The sequence below is a fragment of the Abramis brama genome (assembly GCF_963993115.1).
Source record: "Abramis brama genome assembly, chromosome: 22".
NCBI lineage: Eukaryota > Metazoa > Chordata > Actinopteri > Cypriniformes > Leuciscidae > Abramis > Abramis brama.
Window position 1 is genome coordinate 31136084 of NC_139984.1, and position 21432 is coordinate 31157515.

The 21432-nt window shown below is 36.5% G+C and overlaps 1 protein-coding gene and 1 long non-coding RNA gene across 2 annotated transcripts in view; one reads left to right on the forward strand and one right to left on the reverse strand.

The window, feature by feature from the left end:
* LOC311072984 (uncharacterized protein) overlaps nt 1-21432 on the reverse strand; it is a 1552487-nt gene that overhangs the window by 1084898 nt on the left and 446157 nt on the right. The window lies entirely within an intron of this gene.
* Nucleotides 5688-7185, forward strand: LOC311073495. Its single transcript, XR_014604152.1, has 2 exons — nt 5688-5800; nt 6384-7185. It is a non-coding gene; the product is annotated as an uncharacterized lncRNA (long non-coding RNA).

The window sequence follows — 21432 nt, forward strand, 5'->3', positions numbered from 1 at the left end:
TGTTTGCTCTTGTTTGATTGAATTCTGATTTTGTAACTTTTCAATGAACCAAGTTCACATAGGCTACAAGAAAACCAAGCCAAAACCATTTACTGTCCTTTCTAATTATTGTCCATAAATTCAGCTGATTTTGAGTTTTTGGTAACGCTTTACAATAAAGCTTTCATATGATAACATTAGTTACAAATAAATGGACTAATAAAGATGAATTCTACAGGATTTATTAATTTTTGTTCGTGTTAATGTCAACATTTAACCTATTGATTCAGAAATTAGAAGGATCATTTTTATTATCTAACATTAACAAGAATTAAATAAAAGCTGTAATATAGGATATGTATTATTATATAACATATAGCCTATTGTTCATTGTTAGTTCATGTTTGCTAATAGATTAAATATAGGCCTAGAATAAAGTTGTAACTGACAGGAAGTTGCAGAAAGTCAGTGAATAACCGCTAGATGGCGCTATAATAACTATATTAATGGTGTATCTGTCACTGTCCAGGCTCTTCAGTGTGGAGTGTTTGTCCATCAGTGTCCTGCTGTGTGTCTGCTCTCTGGAAGATGATGAGGACTTCTGTATGTTCCTCTGAGGGTATGACATACTATGATTATTCTTTAAGCAACATATTATTCATTTATTAACACACAAATAACTTGAAAACACTTGTAAAATCTCTAGTGTGTACTCTACAATCTGGTAAGAAACAAAACTGTTTAAAATGTGTCTTTTATATTATGAATTTTGTGTTGAAGAAAAAAATAACTGACATCATTTTAATAAGTGCTTCATTTCATTTTTAATGGTTTTATTATAACATTTTTCATTTAAATTTTACATTTTAAATACTAAAATTATTTGATTAATAAAGTCAAATGCTTTGGAAACCAGTGAACAGTGAAACTTCAAAGGTGTGGAAATGTTGAAAAATAATAAAACCCAAATGGTCAGAAACTATTTAATACAAAGTCAATTAAAATATGAATTTCCAATTGTATTGTCCTGCTGCTCTTCATCATCATCATCGCTCGCACTCTTCCTCGTGTGTGAATGACCATGGCCGCACTGAACTGTGGGCCGGTTCTGCTCGGGTCTCCTCTACAGAGAGAGGAACATCCAGAGACTGATCCATTTCTACAAAAGATGAACATCAACTTAAACACACTCTATTATTTCAGTGCAGATCTTCATTCAGAAACAAATGACACTAAACTCATGTTTTGACCGCGAGTGTGTTAATAAATGAATAATATGTTGTTTAAAGAATAATCATACCCTCAGAGGAACAAACAGAAGTCCTCATCATCTTCCAGAGAGCAGACAGACAGCAGGACACTGATGGACAAACACTCCACACTGAAGAGCCTGGAGAGACACAGATACAGTAACATTTACATTAACAGATACACGGTGAAAGTCTCGCGCCATCTAGTGTCTGCTAATGATAGCGGCTGGACATCATGGAGAAGCAGTAGCCTAATTGTGTAAATGTGATCACAAAATGTAGTCGGAAAACGAAGACTTTTGAACGAATGGTTGAAAGCAACTATTTTCATCATACTAGACTTGACACTGAGTTACACTTACATTATTTAATGTATTAGATAACATTTACTAACAATGAGCAATATTATTTACAGCTTTTATTAATGCTTACTAAAATGCAAATGTTAATTTCTGAACTAGTAGGCTAAATGTTTAAATTAACATAAACTAAGATTAATAAATGCATAGAGAAGTCATCATCGTTAAATAACTAGCCTAAATGAAAGCTTATTGTAAAGCGTTGCCAAAAACTCTAAGCCTATATCAGTTACATTTACACAAATCTCTGTCACTCAGCATTGATTATTATAATAAAAATCTATAAAAATCTTATAAAAATCTACACACAACACACTCGTTATTGTAGTGCTGTTTAATAAAAAAAGGCTTGTTTAACAGTTCATGTTTTACAGTTATAATATTCACAATTATCAAAATATATTTTGCACAGAGTAAGCCTACTTTAAACTTCGCTCTTCTTAATTTACAAATTGCCATTTTTATAAAGTTTAAATAAATGAAATGTATGAAATAACTCACTTGAGGAGTTCTGCATGATAGTTGTCTACGCCCACTGGCGGAGCTAGGGTCACCCCTTTGGCCACCCCTCTCACAACCGCTGTTTCTGTCTCTTTTTTTATTGACAAAATTGCGTTTTTAAAACGCTGAACCGTCTCTTTAAGACCACAAAAAATGTGAGACTTTTCAGACGCACACTCCAACTTCACCTCAGCGCCAGGCGCAAGCCAAACGAGTGCGGAAATGTGCAAGTGCCAAATGAGCTTCAGCAGAACATCAGACACTGATATGCACATAGAGTCAAAATATAGAGTCAATCTTTCTTAACTGGTGGGTTGCATGAACGTTTTGAGTAAGTCGAATAGTGTGCAGTCAACAACAAACATAATTCTCTTTTTTTCTGATGCTACGTTTATTTTAGAAAATGTGTGTGAAAGCTTGTGACACTTCTGTCAGATGCTGAGAAAAGCGCGTTGTCCTTATTCAGTTGGCTATCTTCGGTAAGATGAGATGTTCTCAGGCCAAATGTCAGTAAAACTAACTAACTTTTCTGTAATACGGCACACAGCCTTTGTAGGCTATTGTGCTTGCGCAGATGCGGCGTGCTGTAGCCGTAGTTCTGTCGTCAATTAACTCGTGTAAGAATCAAAAAGGCGATTAAAGCTGTCTAAACTGCATGCATGTATTTGTTATATATGCGTCACATGTGTCTGGATTAAAATATTCTGCTATGCGAGATCACAATAAGGCACAAACTGATATGTAATGTTTTAATGTCCAAATAAATGTGAGCACTGTGCATTTGTACTAGAAGATAGGCATTTATTTTGCTTTAAGGACAAACAAAAATGGCTAATTTTTAAATCCATAAAATAACTCATTTTACATTCTGGCAACATTACATTATGAAAAACATAACATGTGCTGTTGACTTCCGCCTTGTTCACATTCTTGCACATGGGGATTTAAAAGAGAACTTTTGTTTTCCTTTTAAATTTAGGTATGATAGAACTGTTGCAATTATTTATTTTGACAACTAATACAGAAAGGTAAAAAAATTTTTTGACAAACTCAGAATTGGTTGAAGAGTTCATTAATTATATAAAACGCATTGAAGGTTGAATAATCTTTGGACTACATTATTTATCTGCATGTTATCTCATCCATGAAGATGCAACAATGTAGAACAAGCTATTGGAGATTTTGAGAACCAGAACCAAGCTGAGCAAGTTGAACTTTAGCTATAGTGTGTGCCTTTTTTTTTTTTACTATTTAATTCATTTTAATATGAGGCGGTGGGTAATAATAAAAAATATATAAAATTCACTCAGTATTCCATGATTCCTAATTCACTACCATCTCAATTACAATTAAGCACAACTGAACTTTATTCAGTTGTGTAGGCACTAAGACAGTCCAATACATTATAGTCAAATTATTTTTTTATGATAAAATAATTAATATTTCTGTGCCACCCCAGACTGGTTGCTTGCTGGCCCTTGCCTGGCCACCCCTATGAAAAAATCCTGGCTCCGCCACTGAATTAAATGTCGCCAGAGTTAAAGTGACTTTTCCCACATACTCGCCATCAGGGACGGACTGGGGCTAAAAAACAGCCCTGGACTTTCTCCCAAATAGGCCCATCATTCGGCCATTCGCCCCTAGCCGTGCGCTACAGACACTATAGCCAGGATGTCCTGATACTATATGCCACAATACTGTAGCCTATCAGACAAGCAAGTAACATCTCAAAATCAATCATGATAATTGGGGTTGTGTTTATTAATGAAGCCTCAGCCTTCAAATAAAATGCCATTACATCTGCATTGAAAATAAAATACAAATAATGAAGTGTCACTGCCCACAGAAACTCCAAATTACACAAACTTGTAATTATAAAACATATAGTTACTATATACCAGGGGTCTCCAACCTTTTTGTGTGCTAGGGCTACCTCAAGGGATACAATAATCTAGAAGGGTTTGTTTGTTTGTTTGTTTGTTTGTTTGTTATACTCAACAATATTTATTATACATATAACATGGTGCTTTTTAACTTTACCTTTAACTTTTTTTTTTTTTTTACTTTTCACCATAATATGCGAAATAATAAAATATTTTGAGATCTGGTTCTGGTTCAGACAGTTTTAAACAATTCCTGAAAAATTATGAAAATATATATTGATTTTTAATTCTCTATAAACCTATAGTATGTGTTATCAAAAACAAATATTTAGTATTAATATAAATGCAAAATAAATAAACTGCCATAACTTCTAAACAAAAACATTACTGCATTACATTTAATAACATTAGGCTACGTTTAATAACAACTTAATAACTTTAATAACATGACTATATATAAAAGCATTTTTAATATGAATAGGCTATATACAGGCACATTTCTGCCAAAAAAAGTTAGTTTTACTACAGTAAAGTTGTGGAGTGAATTGTTTTCTAACTGGTTTGTTAATTGTTTCGCCTGTTTTTTGCTCTGTTTCATCTGTCTTTTAACTAACTTGAATCACATAGTCATCTGTGGGTTTATAATAGAGAATTCTGCGCTGAATTGAAATGCTTCTCAGTGGATCGCGCAGCTCTGTGTAATAACCCAGCAAACATTGGTCCGACGGCAACGTCGTGTCCCTGGCCAAAAATAGTCGCGGTATGACGGCATAAATCGGTAAAAATATGTAACACAGAACATTTCCTAAAAATGCATTCAGATACATGTGTGCATGTCTGCAGTTATCTGAGGTTGCATGTATAATTGTTATTTTGACTTTTAGCTACGTGTAGTTCAATATATACCATGTTGTGTTTCGGGTGAGAGAGGACGTCACCATGGCGACGTCTTTTACACGTGCATTTATAGTCCATCATGACCCTCTATGAAATCAATTGTGATAAAGCTGTGCTTAATCCTTGCGTGGTTAATACTGCAATAATTAATTATTTTTTTTATTAAATTAAAGTTTTAATAAGTTGTGTGAATACGTCCACTGACGTCCTTTACACGTCTATAGTATCGGGTGAGAGGACGTCACCTGGCGACGTCTTTTACACGTGCATTTATAGTCCATCATGACCCTCCATCATGGAATCCTTGTGAAATATGCAAAAGCTGTGCTTAATCCTTGCATGGTTAATACTGCAAAAAATAATTTAATTGCCCAAGTAGTTTTTAAGAGGTTGTGAAGACGTCCACTGACGTCCTTTACACGTCAAGGGCAAGGCTGTGAATACACGTCCACTGACGTCCTTTACACATCTAGTCAAGCAAGACAGAACCCCCCCCCCCCCACAGGAATTATCTTTATGAAATACACGAATTGTATACAAAGTAAATATATTTACTTTATCTTGTTTAAATAAATTATAATCACACAGTTCCCAGTGTGGTTAAGTGAATGCAAAGCCTCTGCATTTTAGTCATTATTTCAACCTGATACGTTGTGGTTTTTTTTGTTTTTTTTTATGGAATGTATGCATGTAAAACAGAAATATATCTGGTCACCATTTATGTCTGAGTTGGATGTAATTGCCAAAACTGTGCTGCCAAGATGTAACAAAAGATCTCCCGACATTACCAAATCCCGCGATAGGTTAGATTATCTCACGAGATGTTAACGCGTTTTCCCCATAGACTCACTCCGGAACGGGAACACTGAAGTTTGAACAACCACGAAGAGAGGAGGAATTGAGGCCCATATTATTAAAAATCTACTGTTGGGTACGTACATTTTGTATTATTAGATTCACGTGCTAGAGTTTTACTTGTTTGACATGAATGAACCGAAAGAAATGATGCCCACATTGTCAATTGGCTAACGTTAACTGAGTTTGGCTAAAATTAGCTAGTAGGCTAAAAGTTGCTTTGAACTTATACAACGGTATACCATAGTATAAAGTATGTTTAATGATACAGTCAAAGTTATTACTGTAAATTATTAATGTAGCCTTTTGAGAGTTTCTTTCAGAAAGTAAATTATCTGAAGTAGAATGAAATGTTTAGCTGGATTTGAACATGTATGTTTTCAGTAACTGCTTTAAAATTTTTGTAATTTTAGAATTGCTAAACATGTCTATTCAGGGGACATCACAGCCCACCTGTCTTTATCAGAAATGTCCTGTTCACTTTCTCACTGTTACACACCTAGTTAAGGGTCTTTCTCAAGGGCACCACAGTGGTATTGAAGAGGCAGGGGACAAATGCTGTTTTGAATTTAGCTGAAGACCATAAAAAAGTGCATGTCATTTACCTCAAATTTTTAATTTTCATTTATTTTAAAAAGAAATATATTCTCTTCCCTTAGATGCTGTGAAGAGGTGGAGCCCACATGCTACAGACACTGAAACTGATGCAGCAATGGCAGAACACCTGAAACACACTCCAGGAAGAGCTGGGGGTGGTGGATACAAAAAATGAGCCAAACAATGTGTTTAAGGGATAGTTCACCCAAAAATGAAAATTGTCATCATTTACTCAACCTCATGTTTCAAACCTGTATACCTTTCTATGCTAAACACAAAGATGTTTGGAAGAATGTTTGTAACCAAGCAGATGTCGCTTCCCATAAATAATAATTTTTTCTCCAACAATGGTAGTCAGTGGATGCTCTATTTGCTTGGTTACATACATTCTTCAAAATATCTTCTTTTGTGTTCAGCAGAAGAAAGAAACTCATACAGGTTTGGAATTTGGTGAGTAAATTACATAATTTTCATTTTTGGGTGAACTATCTTTATATAATAATTCAGTATTTTGCAATTGGTATTTTAGTTTGGTTAACAAATCGAGAGCTTAGAATTATAAGGTTCTATCTCCGTTTATTGTAGTTTATTGAGCATCAAAGTTTTTAAACTCGGTTTATGTTTTGTGAGATGGAACCTTTTATTTTATTAATAACTACTAACAATTTATTTATTTTTTTTTACAAAAATAACACCACACAGGCATTAATAAACACCTAATGGATCAGATTGTCAAAAACTCAATTTCAACCAAAAGTGGAGATAGAACCTTAAAATTCTAAGGTCACGAAATGTTAAACATTGAAAAAAATAAAGAGAAATTTTGGCTGTTCAATATCAATAAAATGTTGTGCTTAATCAGAACATGCTTCTTTTTTGCTTATGTCCACAAATAATGTGTTATTGTTTTTGATGTACACGTGATTAAAACGTTTTATTGACGTTCAGGTCTGACTGGACCAATTTTGGACCTTTTTAGAACCTTTGTCAAGATGTGTAGGCTAAACCTCAAGACTTGATTGTCTTTCACGATGTTACACAATAGGTGTGTGATTATTTTATATGCAGGCTTATATATACACTTAAATTATGCAGCAACACATTTAAACACATATGACGACGCATTTAGACGTCCAGGGACGCGCAGAAGAGACGTGGAATTCACGGCCAGAAAAGACGTGGAATTCACGGCCAGAAATGACGTCGGTTCAACTTCCATTTTGGAACTATTTTTCAACCATGACGGGACGTCTCGGACGGACGTCTTTTCAACGGTCATTAAACGTCCAAATGTTTGCTGGGAATGTTCGCGTTATCGAGATCAGCCCTGCTTGCTTTGGCCGCGCACAGATCAAACAAGTTTCGTTCCGCTTTTTGAGCGTTTCCCATTTGATGTTTATCAGACGCAACTGCTGTATAGCCTACTATAACTTATAACTATTCAAATATAATGTAAGCAAATTTAAAAGTGCAATAGCTAGGTAAGCCTTATAAAACTATTAAATCAGTGGCTAGTAGGCCGACTCTTTTTTTTTACACGTAGCATATAAGTGATCGTATAAGTGCCCCTGCTGTTGGCTGTTCATATTGCTATATTAGACTTTTTTTTTTGTGCCGACGGCCCTCGGTTGGACGGCCGTTCTGGACTTTTCCAGAACGCACAGATTGTCAGTCCGTCCCTGCTCGCCATCCACATTATCCTGGAATTGTTCGCTGAATGTTGCCAGAGTTTGTATATTTTCGTGGGTGCGCACCCGCTGCCAGGTGACATGTTTGACTCCAGACGCAAAGGGCATCGTACAAGAGAGTGAAACATCCTGACCCAACACAACTGTGTCTCCTCGGCTCGTGCTACAATATCTGAAAGGAGCTGTGGAATGAAAATAAACAAGTTATTAGTTTGCAAGCCTAAAATAGTTTTGTCCTAAACAGAAATGCAATGAATTGAATAAAAAGTAGGCCTATAGATTCTCATGACTAACCTCAGTTTATGAAGCTTACAAGTAGGATCAAGTTCAGCAGACACAACATGTCGAATGTTTGGCATGGTCCGTTTGTAATCTGACACAAATATATAGTCGAATCATTTTCGAAAGTAAAAGGAAAAATTCCCATATGACGCGCTATTACTGGTTGTGATGATTGTGAGCTTACAAAAAAAAGGGTTCCCTCGTCTCGCGTAACACACGTGATTTCCGGAAGTAGCAGATAAACCTAGCCTATAAAAAATACATTGAACATTTTAAAACCTATTTTATGATGAACATGTTTTAGAGTTAGTTTTGTGATAGAGTGATTTCTGTGATAGTTTTGGAGACTGGAAAAGAAAATAAATTCTCGTCATTAACATTAAAAAAAGAAGAAATGAAACATGAAGCAACAGGCTATTAATAGATAGCTACAGCCTACATGACAAAAATAGGCTACAGTTAAGTTCCTGCATTCATGTCATTTGAATTGCCTACGTCACCATGTGACTTTTCTATTTAAATGGCAGGATATTTTGTATTATGACAGGTAAAATGAGCTTTTGGGAAGGAAAAGTCCATGTTAAACAGGAAGACTCACATTTCCCAGAAACTAATCTGCAAATGCAGAAATGGTTTGTATATTTGCTGTCTCACGTAAATGTATCGTGGCAAATGGTCGGCATCAAGAGGACCTCATGAAAATGCGTCTCTATTGCACGCATTGTGTTTATCGTGCAATTTATACGCCAAAATGAGTTTTCGCGTGCATTTGATACGCACTTTATTGCGTGTAATAGACACGCACCCCACACGACTAATCCTACCCATGCGTATCATATGCACTTACCCTACCACTAAACCTACCCATGCGTATCATATGCACGTAAAAACTCATTTTGGCGGATAAATTGCACGATAAACACAATGCGTGCTATAGAGACGCATTTAGTGTGATCGGGTTGCAAGATGCGCTGGGCCGGACATGTGGCCAGAAGTTCGGGCGGGCGATAGATTTAATACCAGGTTGTTGGTTGTATTTGTCATCGGATTGATATCAAATAATGTTCTAATGCATCATCATTTTCTTATTAAATTTCCTCCCAGTGGACCAAACCATTAGGAAGTATCCTGCAATTTGACGCTTGATCAACATTATCATTACACCTCAGCGTACACCTTAGCCAATGAGGTCTATTTTTATAGTCTATAGACATAAAAATAATGATGCATCAGACGTTTTTTTTTTTCCCCAATCAGCAATAATCATGCCTCGAATGTTATTTCTAATAAAGTAAAATAAATAATTAACAAAATTATTCATAGATATTATCCTGTAAAAACTACATTTATCACAAACCGTAGCCATATGAATACTAATATTCATATGGCTACGGTTTGTGATAAATGTAGTTTTTGTAAGACATAATTTGAAGATATTGAACATTTATTTTTGATTGCAGTTTTTATATTTCTTTAAAATAGACATGACAAAAAATTAAACACTACTCTTGATCTAGAACCTCATGATGAGGAAAATCACATTATTAATCTTTAAAATATTTTGTTTTTAAAGTTTAAGTTTAAAGTCATAAGACAAAAATAACTTAATAGAAACCCTCATACGATAACTTTTGTAATATTGAACTCACAATATAGCTTTGAAACCTTTTCAAACAGGAGATCACAAATCAAAAAGCTCATAAACATTTTTAAAGCTTTTTAAATTCATGTAACTGCCCTATATTATAACACCTTTTATCCTATTAGGCTATTTATTTTAGTGTTTTATTTATTTATTATTATTATATATTTGAATTGTATATTTTAGTTGTTGTTGTTATTCTGTTTTACACACTCTGCCATCTGTGATCAGTGCATTATAGGTGGCGATAGTAAAAAATGAAAGTGGAAGAAAAGAGCGATACAAGCTTTTCTTGAACAATGTATCATGTAGGCTACACACAACATGCCAACAATAATTCATCATTACTTTAATTATAACAGTTTGATCAGGTGCAAAAGTAAATTACGAGGGGGGAAAAAAGACAAATAAGAAGGATACAATTAAGATAAAATGTTAGTGTTTATTTATTTTAAAATCATAATCCTCTATAGCAAAATGTTTGTTTTAGTTTTTTTTGTGTGTGTGTGTAGGAAAGAAACTTGCTGTGAAATAACCAAATACAAGTGTTTCCCACTAATGTGGGCGTGGCCTAAATAGGCTCTGTCTCTTTAGTGGTGCAGAGCCAAATGGGCGGAGCTTGAATATAGTCCTCCTATTGGCTGCAGCGGGCCAATCAGGAGTGAGACCATTAGTCGTGTGAAGCTCTTCTCTGGAGGATGCTGATGCTGTATGAGGTGCTTAGTGAAGTTGAGGCTGTGTGACAGAGAGCCGCTATTTCTTCATTAAACTGGACTTTACAAAGATTTAACTCAATCAACGGGATTACACAAATGACCAGTGTAGGACAGAAAATCTTATAAGAAGAATAGAGAAGCAAAACCAACGGTCAAGAACACTGGATATTTCTGCGTTACACATTTCGAAGCTAATTTTCCTGAATTGTGCTAACGATGAAAACCATTATCAATTTGGCACTTGTTTCAGGTAGGGAGCCTGTTTATTTATTCAGTTGATTCTTGTTGTTTACTGAAAAAAATGTTTTTAATCTAATATATTCTAATATAATATATTCTATTCCTCATTATTCTAATGCAGTGGTTCTGATTTGCAGCTCTGGTTGTTGCTGGGTCGAAGTTCGAGGCGATCGATGGACAGAATGTTACAATATCCTTCGACATCGATGAAGTGGAGAAAGCAGATGAAGTGAAGATTTCTTTTAGAAAAGACAGCAAGGAAAAGCCCTTTGTTATTGCGCAGAAGCCTTTGGGTCTATGATGATCCTCCCAGACCTGGAGTTACACTCATATTAGGAAAAGGTCATTTATATGTAATCATTCAGAATGTGGACATCTCCAGATCAGGACTCTATAAAGCAGAAGCCTACACTGGAAAGAAAGTGTCTGAGGTGACTGCTACACTTGTTGTCTACAGTGAGTATTGTTACGCTTTTCTGATTGGAAGGAACGCAACAGTAAAATGGATAATGGTGAAATGAGTGTGAAACAACAGCGTGAAGCCAGACCGTTTCCAGACCCAGGGCCAGAAGTGTTTCACAACAACCCAAATAACCACATATTTATCTCACTTCTGCCTTTTAAGTCTCAATCATAGAGTGTAATCAGAGTTTAAAGAAGAGAAACTCAATAGATTCAACACAAATGCAGTAGATACACAAAACCACCAACTCTTCCATACAACATCATGTCTGGGTGAAGATGAACATCCTCAAACTGTTGCACACAAGCCAACACAATTACAGCTGATGATGATTGCATTTTAAATAGGCCTACTTTAAATACTGATGATGGTTGCATTATTATGCTGTTATATTATGATTGTATATTTAGTAGCATAAAATGGTCTTGTGACAATAATATCAGCACAGCTTGGGCACAAACTAATATGTCTATGTGCCTGTAATGTACAGGATTATGAAAAATATATATATAAATGGTCATGATTGTGCTCATAAAGTTGTAAAAAATTAAGTTGATGTTATTCCTACTTGAGCTTGAATTGACTTGCAACCCTGTTCTTATTTAAAGAAATTAAAATAATAATTTCAATTACAAAGTAATATGATTTAAAACAGAGACTGTGAATCCGAACAGGCAAATGCTTTTTTGTGTGTGCAAAATACTCAGTTGAAAACGATTATAAATGATGACATTCAGATGATGTAAATAATCATGACTTTATCATTAACTCCATGATTTATTTAATGATTTGGAAAAGAAGAAAAAAACTAGGGATGTCCCGATCCGATCACGTGATCGGAAATCGGGCCCGATCGCGTGTTTTCAGACTCGATCGGAATCGGACGTTACCTCCCGATCAGGACTCGGATATATATGTATTTATATTCTCATTATTTTTTAACACCTCTATTATGCGGTGACACAGAGTTACGGCGGTTTCACACTGCACGCGTTATTAGAGTGTAAGCAGCGCAGGAGCAGTGCGTATGGTGAGCAGGAGCAGGACACGCGCGTTTTGCTTTCATACTGGCAGCGTTTGTCACGCGCGGCTGAACCGTGGGTTGTGTACAGACAGAGTCTATAATGGATAAGTTGGCATTGCTTTTTTTCGTTTTCAAATACATTTAAGAGAAAAGACTTGTCAAGAAGCTTATTTTATTAATAATTTCATTTATATAACTTTTGGTTCATCTTTGTTTTTATTGTTATGGCAATAAGTTTAAGTTTAAGTTTGTTTTTGGACATTTGTTTTCTTTTTAAATTGCTGTTGGTCATTTGATTGACTGTTTAAAACACAATAGATATCATCAATGCACTTTTTGAATAAAACTGCGGTGTATTTTGGCCATGATCAATGTATTGTCACTTTAATTCAGCAAAAGCGGCGCAGCAAAAATAGACTCGGCGCCGAAACGATCGCGGCACTGCTGCTTCTGCTCTGCTCTGCCGCGCCACCTCTGTGCGGTGTGAATGCTCTAAAGCCTGGTTTAATCTGTTAACATGGGCGGCGAAAAAAATACGCGCTGCACGCTCTGTTTTAACAGTGCAGTGTGAAATATTTTTTAATATTTACTGTTGCACTAAAGTCCAAAAGTGAAGAATTTATTTATTACTTGATTGTTCAAGCTACCTCACAGAAGTGCTCTGTTTGTTAACAGAGTTGTTGAATGTTAAAATAAGGTGAATTAAATAAAAAATAAGGAACATCCTGGATCTGTTTTTTTTCGCTCTTCTTTATTCTTTTTTGTTTTTGCAATATAAGTTAGAAGTATCGGATCGGGACTCGGTATCGGCAGATACTTAAAATCAAATGACTCGGACTCGGACTCGAGGGCAAAAAAACCTGATCGGGACATCCCTAAAAAAAACGATTGCTTGCTTAATTTGTTGAATAATTTGTTGAATGCTGTGCAAACATATCCTTCAAACTTCATGGAAAGATCAAATGCTTGTCTGATCATTTACATTTTTGTGGTATCATTTGTGATAGTAAAAGTGGGTTTGCTGTTTATGATCCTCTTTGTTCCTGTTGTCTCTTCCAGAAGCTCCAGTTTCCTCCAGTCCAGCTCCTCCACACTCCTCCTCCAGCCCAACACCTCTCAGCTCCTCTGACCTACACTGGCTTTATGCTTTAATTCCTCTGGTTATTGTTGTCTCGGGGGGCGTTTGCTTCTGGAAACACAGAACGGCAAGTATTACTTACATTTATTCTTTTATCAATGGATATGAGCAGCGCTGCAGTTCTAATAATCTGAAGTTGCTAACATGGAAATTTAGGAGCAGCTCTTAAAAATGAAGGCGTTTCGCTCCTAATTTTAGATCTCATACATTTTTCATCTACGTGTAATTCAAACATTTTAACACTAAAAGTAGCAGCTGAACCCAGAACAGTTTAGACGTCGCCCTCAGCACTTCTGTATCACTAAAGAGCATCGCTGAAATGTATAAATTAACTGTTGACTTCAGAACGTTTTTATTTGATTTGACCAAATCAATTTCAGCGATGCTCTTTAGTTTGTGTGTTGTGCAAAGCTCAGTTTTCTGTTGTTGTAAGAGCCATTTTGTCTTTATTTAAACCTTATGTAAGTGTGTGTCCAGTAGGGGTCTCTCTTTTGGGTAATTGGTTGCTGCATATAGGTAGGAACCTTCCTTCAGGTGACATGTGTTGCTGGAGGGAAGGTGCACACAGTTTTTTGACCGCTAAGCTATGCTACACTGTATGCCATGCTGAGGAAATCTGTATTGGTGAAGGACTTGGAACTGTAGATTTATTGACTGTTTGTTGGACTCTTGCTTACTAGAAATGAGGACCAGTCACGGTAAAATAAATCTAAATGTAAGCATATTATCTTGGTGTGGACATTGCAGTGAATAACACCCAAGCGAGCGCGTCCATTAACAAGCACCTTCCAGCAGCCATCAGCTGCTTAAAGTAATCGACTTGGCTGCTTACAGTTGTTCTCTTTACAGATCCCGTGTTTTCAAAAGAAAGAATTGGGAACCAGTTGCAGTGATTGTGTGTCCGTCGACTTGAACTGTTGTAGAGGAAATACTAAAGATCTGCTCACAGATACCAGAGTGTCTTAAACCACTAAATATCACACTTGTTCAAACTGTCAGTCCAAATCCGATTTTTATGCATTTATGCTGATATTTTTCCTATGTCACTTTCTCACGCACGTAAAACTTAAAGGTGCTGTGTGTAAGTTTTTGACTGTACTTAAGCATAAGCAAAATACCATAATATGTTTGCAGATATTTAAGAAACATGTTTCTTTGAAAAACAACACTGCAGTTATTCTCCTTTGCATGTTTTGGTGTGTCTGATCCTGTCCACTGCCAGTTTATAACCTGGATGAGTTTCTTCTGATAAAGATATTTTGAAGAATGTTTGTAATCAAACAGTATTTTTCCTACAATGGAAGTCAACGAGGTTCATCAACATTCTTCAAAATATCATCTTGTGTGTTTAACAGAAGAAACTCAGTTTGGAACAACTTGAGGATGAGTAAATGATGACAGAAGTTTCATTTTTGGGTGACAGAGTTTCCCCTTTTTTCTCCCACTTACATAAAATGAAAGGTCAATTCACACCACTCTGTCTCTGTGTGTGTGTGTGTGTGTATAAACAGATGTTTTGTTTTTTGATTGCCCTCAACTAACATACAAGTTTAAGAACATAAAAATACTTAAAAACAACTGCATCACGGTCTTTAACCAAGGTTTTTTTGTAATTGAACAATATGTCATGTACAAACAACATGGCAACAAAAAATCTACATATATTTATATTTGTGTATATAACATTTCCACAGAATAAGGATGTTATTAACCACAAAATTGTCTTTGTTTGAGTCTATAAATAATGTCCTTGTGAGAGGAGACTCCGCTGAGTAAAGCCAGTCATGAATAACAAGCCATAAAATGTAAACATAGTTTCACAAAATGCAGAACTACTATTTTCAATTCCAAATCCTTGTTGTACGCATTCACTGGATGGATAAATGGATTTCCTTATAGCTTTGGGAGTTAATGGGATTTTTTTTTTGTTCATAACCGGTGAATTATTGTTTATTTAATAAAATAAAAAAAACCTGTGAAATCACGTTTCTATAGACCACCGTCCATAGGGAATGAGATGTTTTCAAACATATTACTGATCATTTTGTTTGGAGTTTTAGTTTCTTTGAAATTGTAATCTTCAACTAAAATAAATAGGGGACACTTATTCAATTTGAAAGACATCCTTTGATTAAACTTATGATGTTTGGGAAGAGCTTTGATCATAGAACTAAATGTTTTCTGATATATGTTATATCATATTTGAGACAGAAACTCTCATGTGATATAAAACATACTGCTATTGACGAATGAACCACACCACACACCTTTCTCCGTCCAGTCCTCATGTTCCTTCTTTTGAGCTGTAATGTGAGTTTGAATCATGTGTTTGAAGATCTCCTTCTCAAAAATTAGGGAACAGAAACATTGAGGTTGAGCTCACTGATTCATTGAAGAAAATTAGGGAATTTGCAGAGGTAAAAGTCAATTCATAGAAGGAATAGATGTGGCTTTGTATAAACCAAGAGAATAGTGTTAAGCTCCTTGTCAAGACATTGAAGCAAAGATAAGAATAGGAAGAGAGAGAGAGAAAGGAGGAGAAAATAGGTTAAGTGATTCAGGATGTATTCTTGGGTTAAACAAGTTTTTAAATCACAATATTGTACAAACTCCCCTATTTGTTGACGAGGGATTTGTGCATGGTGATATTCTTGCTGAGATATTACTTTTTAAAACCTTTGTGTGTGTTCAACAGGAGAAATAAAGTCATACACATTTAGAAACGTCCAAACCAAGCTCAAAGAGAAAGATCTCAAGAACCAGTGAGTGACAGTAAAGAGTAATGTAAAGTTATTATTTAACGGCTTGAACCACCAATCTAATAATAATATAATAAATAAAAGCTTAAATAGTATACATACTAACACACACAACTGTATGAAACTGTATAGCCTACAATCTTAGATAAGTAAAAATAATTTTATATAGCATATATAGGCCTACACTTTCAAAACACTGCAGTGAAATTTGTTGGTTCTGCATAAACTTTGTGATGCCATAAAATCTTGCCATAGTTTTTTTCTTACTATTAGAAATGAGCTTTTTATGTGGAATAACGTGACACGCTGCAGTGATGTGGTTTCATATGGGACAATTGCATGCCGTAAGTCAGTAATATGGCCTACAGGCCTAAGAGTAACAAATGCTTTTGGAAAGAGTGTGTGTGCTCACACAGGGGTGTAGTTTGTAGGCTATAACCAAAACTGAATGGACCAATCATCAGCGGCACTGTTTATTTAACTGTGCATTATTGCCACACAAATCACAGTTTACTCGCGCACGTTCACCAGCGCGCGCTCATAAAGTGTGATAAGATTTGCGCAAGCCGTTCCTATTGCGGCGCTGATGATAAAACGTGCAACCCATTTTAACTCTAGTGAGAATTTACCACTGTAAAATGTTGCGGAGAAAGTCAAACATGATATATAACAGACACATAAACTAAAAAGACTGATGAAAGGGGGGAAACTGTTTTTTGGTGAACTGTCCCTTTAAGTGAATATCGCTGCCCAGCATAAGGGACAAATCGGTCACAAAAACAGAAAAGAAAGAAAGCGCTTTTCTTCCTGTTTTCTTGTGCTCCGGTGTGGAGATCGAGGAGGAGAGGACTTTACTGATATTTCCACAACTCCGACATATTCACCCATAACTTTTGACTTGAATCAGGCCAGCTGACAGTCTTGCCTGGGCCCGGGACGAGATAATCTTAGATGGGCCCCCCGCGCCCAGATCTCTCCTTTTCCCTTGCTCTTCCTCTCCTCTGCATTAACTATGTTAACAAATACAACTTTTTATTTCAATAATGTAGGCTATTAGTAGCCTGAATATTAAAATATTGATATTGATATTAAAGGGATAGTTCATATAGTGCCTGCAAGCACAATGCTAGTGTTTTTTGCTAGTTTCAGTCCGACGCAGTTATCATTTTCATGTCCTGCGCCACGTTGTTTAAATAGCAAATGCAGTTGCGCCCATTTGTGTGCCCATGGGCGTGCTGGTCTGAAAACGAGGCCTGTTCTGGCGCATTGTTATTTTGAGGCAACAAAAATAGAAGTCAATGGGGACCAGCAACTGTTTAATTACCAACCTTCTTTAAAATATCTTCTTTTGTGTTCAGCAGAAGAAAGGAAATCATACAGGTTTGGAACAACTTGAGGAAGAGTAAATGATGACAGCATTTCATTTTTGGGTGAACTATCCCTTTAACAATGCCGGTGACCTGCAGTTTATTAAAGCTATAGTAGGTAATGTTGGAGAGCTAGCCAGATTTGAAAGTGGCACCTCTTCTAAGCTCCGCCCCCTCCTGTCAGTGCTCCGTCCAAAGCTACGCCCCCACACAAACATGAATGCGCATCCACATTTGGAGTCAGCTGCAGGTCACAGGAAAGCCGAGTAGCACATTATGGGCATCAACCAAACTACGTCATGTCTCATTCACCTGTAAGTAAACTATATTATTATTACAATGAATGCAATAAAAAAATAAAAAAACATGGCTATTGTTAGTAATGTTACTCGCAGCTTTCAGGCTAACGTTAGGCTACACGTTTGGTGTTGTATGAACTCAGAAATGTAGCTACGTCTCTTTGGATAAAAGCGTCTGCTAAATTAAATGTAAAAATGTAACGTTTTGTTTTGTTACTATCACTGGCAAACGTGAATTTTATGTTTTTATAAATCTTCGTTATTTTGGTTGTTAGAGCTTCCACGACGAGAGCATTGGATCTGACCCAACGTACAGTCCGCCTAACGTAACATATATCATGGAAATAACAAATCCCCCCGAAGCAAAACAAATAATTACCTGTCCAGCAGAAAGACCGCAACCTCGGCATCGCTTTTTAGGCCCTTCAGCTTCCTTAGTTGTCTCCACCGTTCAAATGCTGAAACAATGTTGACCCGAGTTTGTCCTCAGGCTTTATCAAGTGCCAGTTTCGTTGCAGCCTTTTCTGCCTCAGACTTTCTTTTTTTAGCCTTTTTGTCAGGGCGAGTAGTTACAAGCAAAGCTGGTATTGGTAGTTTTGGCTGCATTTTATCTGCCATTGTGCCGCAAAATCCTGCTTACTCGGTGTAGTGAGCTAAATGTTTCTGGAAACGGTGACATGTGATTAGTGCACGCAGGGCTGTGCACGCAGTGGTGCTCGGGCACGAGACATGAAGGCATCTGATTGGTTCTTTACATTCGCACCAAATGGCAGTGATTGGTCAGAGTTTTTACTGTCCTGCAGCTGCTACAGAGGTCAGATTTTTTTCATTCCTTTTTCTGAACACATAATGTATTGACTACTATCAGAATGGAAGGACCATTTCACCCAGTATATATAAAAAAAAATTCTGAGCAGGATTACCTACCCTAGCTTTAATGTGAATGGTCATTACTTGTGAAATCAACCAAATTAGTAATGGACTAATTTCACAGCTTTGTCAAATTCCTCTTTTAATATCAATTAGAAAAATAAAAAATAGAAAACTTTAGAAAACCTGTAAAAATGTTCCAAGGGTTGGTGAATAAATCCCATGTGGTGTGACATCATCAGGTCACATGACCAGGAAGTTATATAGATTTGCGTATTGCAAAAATTCATTAAAAATAAACGAAATGACATTTTCTAAATCCAAGTGTATGTTATGTTCCAAGGGTTAGTGAATACATTCCATGTGGTGTGACATCATCAGGTCACATGACCACGAAGTTATATCGATTTTTTTTTTTTTTTTAAATCATAAGAAATGTAATAAAACATTTTTTCACCAATCTAAGTTGTGTATTATAGGCTGCATGTGTGTATAAATACATTGTAGGTCATTTGAGGTATTTACATAAAACTGTCATGTACTTGTCTCTTGTTTTGTGTGCAAGCACATGGCCGGTTGTTTTGGGCTATGTGTTGTGTCCTTACCACACTCCTTGGTCCCTCATTAGTATTGATGTTCATCAGTGTCACCTGTACTCTTGTGATTATGTGTCCTATGTAAGATCCCTGTGTTTGTTTCTCAGGGCTTGTTCCTCTTGTTATCATCTGGTTCTGTGAGCTACCTGTCTGTGAGTTCCAGTTCATATTTATTGTCAAGTCTAGTTATCGTCAGAGTTCCTGTTTGTCATAGTCAAGTTTCTGGTTCTGGTATTTATGTTTGTTTGCCCCATCGTGGGTCCTTGTTTTCAGTTTGTAAATAAACCGTGTTCTATGAAAGTACTGTCTGTACTTGGGTTCTTATCAGCAAAACGTGACAAAAACTACCAGAAAGTTAAATAGATGTATTTCATTTAAAACATTCAGTTTAATAAATATAACAGATATATAAATCATATACAAGTTAAAAATTGGCTTAATCTATTTTTAATCTATTTACTAACATCAACTACATATGTAAAAGGATCACGTTTTTAGTGTTTTTGTGGAATAATGCACATGCTTAACCAACTTTATTGTCGATTTGGCACTTTTGAGACACTCCCTAACTTGAAGTGCCCAAGTGGGGATCGTTATGTGGACTTTTTCACTTCCAATTCTTAAAACAATTACATCATCGAATAATATTAAAATTCACCTTTGACATTATGCTTTACAATGTCACCTAGACGAGATACAGCATCATCCACGACTATTAAGCCATTACATATCAATTAATGCTGCAGAAAAGATCGAATGTACCTCCTCCTCACAGCAAAGGCTAACTTGGTCCTGAGCAACAAACCTACTGACCTAGAAGCATTGTCACCATGTCAGCAAGAGGAAGCAGACACACAAATGATGCTACATTTACGTCATGCTGCCGAACAGGGTCACACCAAGGCTTACCTACGGACAGTAGATAGTGATGTGGTTGTGCTGGCCATCAATCTGTTCCAGGAGTTAGGCCTCTCAGAGCTGTGGATTGGATTTGGATCAGGGAAGGCATATAAAGATATTCCAATCCACCACATCTCAGAAATGTTGGGATCTCAAAAATACCAAGCACGGCCCCTCTTCCATGCGTTCACAGGATGTGACGTTGTATCAGCAATGTATGGAATTGGCAAAAAAACTGCATGGAATGCGTGGGCAGCTTACCCAGAAGTCACCGACACCCTCATTGTGCAAGACCCAACCAGCCTCACACTGGAATCATTGCACATGCAAGTTCTCGAACGCTGGACTGTACTCATGTATAGTAAGAACTGCGGTGTCAAGTCAGTCAATGAAGCCCGGAAGCTTCTTTTCACTCAAGGCCTCAAGTCCCTGGATTCAATCCCCCCGACCCAGCATGCCTTATTCCAGCATGGGAAGCGTGCCCTGCACACTACAGCTTTTGTCTGGAAGCAGTCCCTCTACAAAACTCCAGAGATTCCAGACTCCAGTGAATGGGGTTGGGAATGGAATGACAGAACCAAAGTCTGGGTGCCATATTGGACAGATCTGGAAGATGTCAGCAAGGGATGCTCACTCCTCCTCAACTGTGGCTGTGTGGTTGCCTGTAAGGGCAACTGTAAGTGCCAACGAGCTGGACTTCGCTGCACCACATTGTGCAAGTGTGAGGGAGGCTGTACTAATAATGATGAAGAGTGAATTTTTTTTTTTTATAAATACATGATGTTTAAGTATGTATTGTTTTTTTGTGTGTGTGTGTGTTATTTGACTAAAATGTAATATTGAAAAGCCTAATATAACTTTTCACTGTGGCATAGTTCTGAAGTTGTGTTAATTTAAAGCCTCAACAATGGTCATTTTGGTCACAACATGTGATTTTTGACACTATAGTGATAGTGACCTGTCCAATCAACAAAGAAAAGCATACCTTGGAGGTAAAAATATGGGTCTAGGGCCCTGAGTAATATTTCAATGTGACTTTTTCAGAGGTATTGACAGTTTATTTGAGCTAAATATGACTATGATAATAGATTTAGCATAGAAATGGACTTAAAATAAGAAGAATATAT